Raw genomic sequence first — 7,589 nt, 5'->3', positions numbered from 1 at the left:
ATATAATGATACATATAGATTAAAAAATGGAAGGAGTAAAATATACCATGCTAACACTAATCAAAAGAAAGCTGGAGTAGCTGTATTAATTTCAGACAGGGCAGACTTCAGAGCAGGGAAAATTATCAGAAGTAAAGAAGAGCATTACATAGTGATAAAGAGGTCAGTTCTCCAAGAAGACATAATAGTTTTTAATGTGTATACACCTAACAACAAAGCATGAAATATGTAAGTCAAAAGCTAATACAACAGCAAGGAAAAACACTATTATAGTTGGAGACTTCAACAACCTTCCATCAGAAATAGACAGATCCAGTAAGCAGAAAATTAGAAGGGACGTGGCTAAACTCAACAGCACCATTAATCAACTGGACATAATTCATATCTATAGTCTACTTCATCCAACAGCATAACACACATTATTCTCAAGCTCATATGAAACAGACAGCAAGACAGACCACATTCTGGACCATATAACACAGCTTTGTAAATTTAAAAGTGTATAAATCACACAATATCTGCTCTCAGACCACAATGACATTAAACTAGAAATCCAAAATAGACAGATTAACTGGAAAATCCCAAAATACTTGGAGATTAAACAACAAACTTCCAAATAACACATGGGTCAAAGAAGAAATCTCAAGAGGAATTTTTAAATATTTTGAACTAATTAAAAATGAACATATCAAAATTTCTGGGATGCAGCAAAAGCAGTGGTTAGAGAAAAATTTATAGCACTGAAGGTACATATTAGAAAAGAAGAAAGATCTAAAATCAATAGTTTAAACTCCACCTTAGGAAACTAGAGAAAAGAAGAGCAAATTAAATCCAAAGTAAATAGAAGAGAAGAAATAATAAAAATTAAAGCAAAAATCAGTGGAATAGGAAATCAATAGAGAAAATCAACAAAATAAAAAACTGGTTATTGGAAAAGATCAATGAATTGGTAAACCTCTGGCCAGGAGAAGAAAGAGAGAGAGAGATGGTAACTAGAATTCTTGTGGTGATCACGTTGCAGTGTATACCAATATTGAATTACTATGTTGTAAACTGAAACTAATATAACGTAATATTATACGCCAATTTTACCTCAATCTGAAAAAAAAAAGAAAAAGAGAGAGAAGGCACAAATTACTAACATCAGAATGAAAGAGAGAACATCATTGCAGATCTCATGGACATTAAAAAGATAATAAAAGAATACTAAAACAACTCTATGCCACAAATTCTATAACCTAGATGAAATGAAAGAATTCCTTGAAAGACACAACCTGCTAAAACTCACACAGGAAGAAATAGACAACCTGAATAAGCCTATATCTATTAAAGAAATTTAATAAATTACTATTTTTTTTAAAGATTGGCCCTGAGCTAACATCTGTTGCCAATCTTCCTCTTTTTTTTACCTTCTCCCCAAAGCCCCCCAGTACACAGCTGTATATTCTAGTTGTAGGTCCTTCTGGTTGTGCTATGTGGGACGCTGCCTCAGCATGGCTTGATGATTGGTGCTAGGTCCATGCCCAGGATCCAAACCAGCCAAACCCTGGGTCACTGAAGCAGAGCATGCAAACTTAACCACTTGGCCACGGGGCTGGCCTCAAATCAATTATTAATAACCTTCCAAAGAGAAAGCACCAGACCCAAATGAGTTCACTGGTGAATTCTACCAAACATTTAAGGAGGAAATTATGCCAATTGTCTACAATCTCTTTCAAAAGATAGAAGCAGAGGGAATACTTCCTAACTCATTCTATGAGGCCAGAATTACCCTAATACCAAAACCAGACAAAGACATTACAAGAAAAGAAGACTACAATCATTGTCTTTCAGGCACACAGATGCAAAAATCCTCAACAAAATATTAGCAAATCGAATCCAACAATGTATAAAAAGAATTATATACCATGACCAAGTGCGTTTTGTACTAGGTATCTAAGGCTACTTCACTGTTCAAAAGTCAATTAACATAATCCGTCACATCAACAGGCTAAAGAAGAAAAATTACATGATTATATCAACAGATACAGAAAAAACATTTGACAAACTCCAACACCCACTCATGAAGAAAACATTTAGTAAACTAGGAATAGAGGGGAACGTCCTCAAGTTGATAAAGAACATCTACCAAAAAACCCACAATGATGAACATCACTCTTAATGGTGAGAAACTTGAAGCTTTCCCACTAAGATCAGGTACAGGGCAAGGATGTCCTCTCTTACTGTTCATTTTCAACATTGTATTGGCAGTTTTAACTAACGCAATAAGATAAGAAAAGAAATAAATTATACAGATTAGGAAGAAAGAAAACTATCTTTGTTTGCAGATGACATGATTATGTGGAAAATTAGAAAGAATGGATAAAAACAAAAAACAAAAACAAAAAAACACCTCTGGAACTAATAAACAATTATAGCAAAGTTGTAAGCTACATAGTTAGTATACAAAAGTCAATTTCTTTCCCATATACTAGCAAGAAATAAATGGAAGGTAAAGTTAGAAAGATATAACTATTTACATTAGCACCTCCCAAAATGAAATACTCCTGTATAAACCTAACAAATACGTACAAGATCTATATGAGGAAAACTACAAAACTCTGATAAAAGATATCAAAGAAGAACTAAATAGATGGAGAGACGTTCTATGTTCATGGATAGGAAGACTTAATATTGTCAAGATATCAGTTCTTCTCAATTTGATCTACAGATTCAACACAATCCCAATCAAAATCCCAGCAAGTTATTTTGTGGATATCAACAAACTAATTCTAAAATTTATATGCAGAGGCAAAAGACTTAGAAGAGACAACACAATATTGAAGGAGAACAAAGTTGGAGAACTGAATTACTCAACTTCAAGACTTACTATAAAGCAATAGCAATCAAGACAGTGTAATACTGGCACAAGAATACACAAATAGATCAATTGAATGGAATACAGAGCCCAGCAATAACCCACACAAATATGGTCAACGAGGGGCGAGCCCAGTGGTGTAGTGGTTAAGTTTGCGCACTCCACTTCGGCAGCCCAGGGTTTACCAGTTCAGATACTGGGCACGGATCTACACACCACTCATCAAGCCATGCTGTGGCAGCATCCCACATAGAAGAACTAGAAGGACTTACAAGTAGGATATACAACTATGTACTGGGGCTTTGGAGAAAAAAAAGAAGAAGATTGGTAACAGATGTTAGCTCAGGGCCAACCTCTCTCACCAAAAAAAAAAAAGGTCAACTAATCTTTGACAAAGGATCAAAGGCAATACAATGGAGAAAACATTGTCTTTTCAGCAAGTGACAGTGGAACAGTGCAACATCAACATGTAAAAAAAAAAAGGTATTTAGACACAGAACTTACATTCTTCACAAAAATTAACTCAAAATGGATCATAGGCCTAAATGTAAAATGCAGGGGCCCACCCCATTGATGAATGGTTAAGTTTGCACGCTCTGCTTCAGTGGCCCAGGGTTTGGCCAGTTCAGATCCTGGGCATGGACCTAGCACTGCTAATCAAGCCATGCTGAGGTGGCATCCCACATAGCACAACCAGACGGACCTACAACTAAAATATGCAACTATGTACTGTGGGCCTTTGGGGAGAAGAAGAAAGAAAAAAAAGAAGAAGATTGGCAACAGATGTTAGCTCAGGGCCAGTCTTTAAAAAAATTAAAATAAAATGCAAAACTATAAAACTCTTAGAAGACAACATCAAAGAAAATCTAGATGATCTTAGTATAGTGATGACCTTTCAGATACAACACCAAAAATACAACCCATGAAAGAAATAATTGATAAGAATTAATAAGAAACCATTGATAATTTAACTTCATTAAAATTTAAAACTTCTGCTCTGAAAAAAAAAACATGGTCAAGAGAATGAAAAGACAAACCACAGGCTGGTAGAAAAATATTTGAAAAAGACATATCTGATAAAGGACTGTTATCCAAAATATACCAAAAAATCCTAAAAGTTAACAATATGAAAACAAACAACCTAATTTAAAAATAAGCAAAAGACATAAACAGACACCTCACCAAAGAAGATGGCAAATAAGTATTTGAAAAGATGCTCAACATCAAACATCATTAAGGAATTGCAAATTAAAACAATGAGATACTACTATATACCTATTGGAATGGCCCAAATCTGAAATGCTGACAGCACCAAATGCTGGTGAGGATATGGAGCAACAGGAACTCTCATTCATTGCAGGTAGGAATAGACCAGTTTGGAAGACAGTTTAACAGTTTCTTACAAAACTAAACATACTCTTAACCATACAATCAAACAATTGCACTCCTTGGCATTTACCCAAGTGAATTGAAAACTATGTCCACACAAAAACCTGCACACTGATGTTTATACTAGATGTATGCATAATTGTCAAAACGTGGAAGCAACCAAGATGTCCTTCAGTAGATGAATGAATAAACTGTGGTGCATCTGGTCAGTGCAATATTATTCTGCAGTAAAAAGGAAAGAGCTATCAAGCCAGGAAAAGATACGGAGAAAACTTAAATGCATATTACTAAGTGAAAGGAGCCAATCTGAAAAGTCTACCTATTATATGACATTAAAAATATGACATTCTGGGAAGACAAAACTGTGGAAACAGTAAAAAGATCTGTGATTTCCAGGAGCTAGCAGGGAGGGAGGAATGAATAGGAGGAGCAGACAGGACTTTTAGGGCAAGAAAACTATTCTGTATGATACTATAATGATTGACACATATCATTATACATTTGTCAAAACCCATGGAATGTACAACACCAAGAGTGAGCCCTATTGTCAACTGCAGACTTTGGGTAATAGTGATGTGTCAATGTAGGTTCATCAGTTGTAACAAGCATGCCAATCTGATGGGGTATGTTGATAGTGGGAGAGGCTGTGTATATGTGGGGCAGGGGGTATAAGAGAAATCTCTGTACCTTCTGCTAAGTTTTGCTATGAACCTAAAACTGCTCTAAAAAATACTCTATTTAAGACAATAATAATAACACCCAACATTCATAGAGGGGTTATTTTATGCCAAGCATTGTGCTCAGGAGTTTAATAATCCTCGCTACCATTTGTTGAGTCTTTACTAAAGTGGCAGAATGTACTAAGCAGATTACACACATATCTCACTTTATTCCTCCCCAAAATGCTGATAGGTAGGCCTTGCTATCTTCATTTCACAGATGAGGCAGAACACTTGAAGAAGTTAAGTGACGTGTCCAAGTCAGGGTGCTAGTAAGTGCCTGAAGTCAGATTCAGACCCATGGGTCTAACCTCTGCACAGAAGGCCCCCAGGAACACAATCCCTGGTAGGGATCCAGTTTCCTTCCTTCCTTCCTTTCTTCTGTTCCAAGTCTAAGGCAGACCCCCTTCTGAACCATACCTCTTAGAACAGCAAGTTCAGGAAAGATTCTTCCCAAGTATGACTTGGGAAGTTTGAAAGGCCATTGCTATGGATCCAGAACTCTGTAAAGCCCTCAGACAGAGCAAAGACAGCCAGCACCACACTAGTGGGAGACATCACTTCCCTGCCACGAGGAGAAATAAGCTTTCATACAGGAATGGATTTCAACAATAAGAGGCAGACGTGTGAGAAGTGCTTTCTGTTCCAATGCTTGATGCCAGTCACCATCCCAAAAGATGGTGAAAATGGAAACACAGAGATCAGGTGGGAACGGCTGGAATGATTCCCAGCTGTCATATCAGACTACACCAGCTCACTAGTCACCTGGCCGTGGCTGTCACAGATGTCCGACCACTCTGCTGGCTCATTCACAGCGGTGTCAGCCATAGTTTTTCTCTAGAAATCCTCACCCCAAGCCTGATTGTTCTCCAAGACTAACTCAGTCAACCAATTAATAGATCATTTCAATGATGTTTTGAATGCCTGAAAGGAACTTGAGGACTGAGAAAGAATAAGATTACCCCTGCCTTCAAAGGGGCTTTCAGTGTTTGGGATCTCCCCCAGAATTGGTGAGGGGCACAGAGGTTTAAATCATCCCCAAATTACATGGCTACTACACAATGAAGGAGAGCAGATTGTAACCCAAAGGAAAATCTGGATGCTGTCAGGAAGGGAGAGGAGGGGCACTGGATGCTAGTTAGCAAACAGCAAATACCCACCACTGAGGGTCTCTGGATTCGTTAGACATCTCTATTGGCTGAAAGGTCACTGAGGAAAGGAAAAACACAGACACATGGACCACTTGTATTTGTCAGGCATGGTTACACACATTACCTCACGTCATTCTCTCTACAACCTTGTGAATTGGGTTTAATTTTACAATTCAGCAGACAATACAAGGTCAGAGGATTTAAATAACTTGTTCGATTTTACACAACCAGTAAGAACTAACGCCTAGATTTGAAGCCAAGGTTATCTGGCTTCAAAGTCCTTGCTCACTTTACTGCACCACTGCCTCCCCCAAAAGGCAATGAATAATTTTTCTCTCAGATTCTGGTACTCAATAGTTAGTGAACAGGAATGGAGGCACAAATTCTAAAACATGAGCATTGTGAATCAATGACAAGAGAGGAGAAAGACTGTTAAGTGCAACAGCAGTGACAGAGAATACGAGCTGTCCCCTAATATTGAATTTCCTTTTAGTTCATTATAATGGAAATTTAGCTGGAAATATGCCCTCTAGAATAAAATTTACATTTCTCTGCATCATTTGTGGCCAGATGTGGTCATGTGACTAATTTCAGGACAATGCAATGCAAACAGAATATCAAACGGAAGTTTCCAGAAACCTTCCCCAAAGACAGCTGACCTGTGCCCTTTTCCCTTTCTTCATCTCTTACTCCTCCTTGCAGGCTGGTTAGAGGACATCTGGACTAGAGATGGCTCAGCTATCTTGGACCAGAAGGTGATGCGGGGAATGAAGGCCGCATACAAGGTAAGGAAAGAATTACAAGGACCCTAGCTCCCAAGGACTTCATGAACAGAGCCACCAAACCACCTCTGGACTGCCTACTTCTGGATTTTTATTTGAGGGAGGAAAAACTTCTGTCTAATTGAAGCCAGTGTTTACTTGGGCCCCTGTTACTTGCAAACAATTCTGATCATAACTGACACACTAGTTGTATGAAGTTGAGCGAATTATTGGAACACTCTGAATCTCAGTTTTCTCTTCTATAAAATGGGCATACTAATGGGGATGATAGTCCCCAACTCCATGGATCATTGTGTCTACTGATTTAGCTAACTGATTAAAAACTGAGTATAGTGCCAGTTACGAAATGGGTGCTCAAGAATGGATACCTATAAGGAATATCACTAGCTCTCTTCCTACAAACCAATTTTGGATCTCCCAAGTGGTGGACAATGAGGGGAGAATTTCCCTCACAGGGGTGAGACCGATGCTGGATTCCGCATTTCTTTCTGTCATCCTTTGGGTCTCAGCTCCTATTCCCCAACAGTCACACCAAGAGAGGGTCATTCCTTCCACCTCTTTTCCTTCCCTCACCCTTCCCTGATGAACCTCCTTCCTATTTCCCTGAAAAAATAGAAGCTACCAGAAGAGCACACCCACATGCTTTTACCTACCCACGTACTTGTATCTGTGCCAGTATGTTCTGCCTTGC

Source organism: Equus quagga, chromosome 13 (assembly GCF_021613505.1).
Source record: "Equus quagga isolate Etosha38 chromosome 13, UCLA_HA_Equagga_1.0, whole genome shotgun sequence".
Classification (NCBI taxonomy): Eukaryota; Metazoa; Chordata; class Mammalia; order Perissodactyla; family Equidae; genus Equus; species Equus quagga.
This window is presented reverse-complemented; position numbering follows the sequence as displayed.